We start from the raw sequence: 1,421 nt of genomic DNA, 5'->3' as shown, positions 1-1,421 counted from the left end.
GTCATACCTGAATGGTCTAGTCGTTTTCCCTACTTTCTTCAATTTAAGTCTGAATTTGGCAATAAGGAGTTCATAATCTTCTGCCACTGCTGCTGCTGCTGCTAAGTCGCTTCAGTCGTGTCCGACTCTGTGCGACCCCATAGACGGCAGCCCTCCAGGCTCCCCCGTCCTTGGGATTTTCCACTAATATTATATTATACCTGCATTATCACATATCTACCTAACCATCTGTCTATACATTCATCAATCCATTTAAAACTTTAATGCATTTCAAATTAAAATGCAGACTTCTCTACTGCTGTTGCTAGCTAAGTTACTTCAGTCGTTTCTGACTCTATGCAACCCCACAGACGGCAGCCCACCAGGCTCCCCCGCCCCTGGGATTCTCCAGGCAAGAACACTGGAGTGGGTTGCCATTTCCTTCTCCAATGCATGGAAGTGAAAAGTGAAAGTGAAGTCACTCAGACCTCTCTACACTTCCTTCTAAATATCTCAGCATGTGAATAACACTAGCTAGAGTTCAGTAATTGTTTATAGCAGTTTTAATTTTGTTTCAGGTGGAATTTATATATAATCGAACGCACAAATCTTGAATATTCAATAGCTGAGTTTTGATAAATGTGAACACTTATGTACCCAATCCTCTACCAAGATAGAACATAGTCATCACCCTAGAAAGTTTCTTAATGCTTCTTCCCAGCCAATCCCAACTTCCACACCAATAAACAAACACTCTTCTGAATTTTTCCCACCATGTTAGTTTTGCCTATTCTTGAACTTCATATAAAGTGAGTCATACAGTACCATTTATATAAGACTTTTTTACACAGCAAAACTTCTGAGATTTATTTATGTTGTTAATCATACTAGTATTTGTATTGATTTCCTAGGGTGTCCATTCAAAAAGTAACAAAAATTGACTGGCTTAAGACAAGAGAAATTTATTATGTCTCAATTTTGGAGACTAGAATTCTGAAATCAAGGCACTGGCAGAGCCATGCTCTCTTTGATGGCTCTGGGACAGAATCGTTCCTTGCTTCTTCTAACTTTTGATGTTTGCCAGTCACATCTGGCATTCCTTGACTTGTAGGTGCATCACTCCAGTCACATGGATGTCTTTTCCCAGGATGCCTTTGTATCATCTTTCCTCTGTGTGTCTGTCTCCCTCTCCTCCTGCTCAAAATCATGCTTCAGTTTTAGCAGTGGACAACAGGTATCCATTTATTTTTACTTTTACTTTTTCAACCCAGCATAAGATGCTAATGGAGGGGGCCACTCTAGCTCAACATTCAGAAAACGAAGATCATGGCATCCGGTCCCATCACTTTATGGCAAATAGATGGGAAAACAGTGGAAACAGTGGCTGACTTTATTTTTCTGGGCTCCAAAATCACTGCAGATGGTGATTGCAGCCATGGAAT

This window comes from Bison bison, unplaced genomic scaffold, assembly GCF_000754665.1.
Source record: "Bison bison bison isolate TAMUID 2011002044 unplaced genomic scaffold, Bison_UMD1.0 scf7180017864235, whole genome shotgun sequence".
Lineage (NCBI taxonomy): Eukaryota > Metazoa > Chordata > Mammalia > Artiodactyla > Bovidae > Bison > Bison bison.
The sequence above is the reverse complement of the archived record's forward strand: the minus strand, read 5'-3'. Positions refer to the sequence as shown.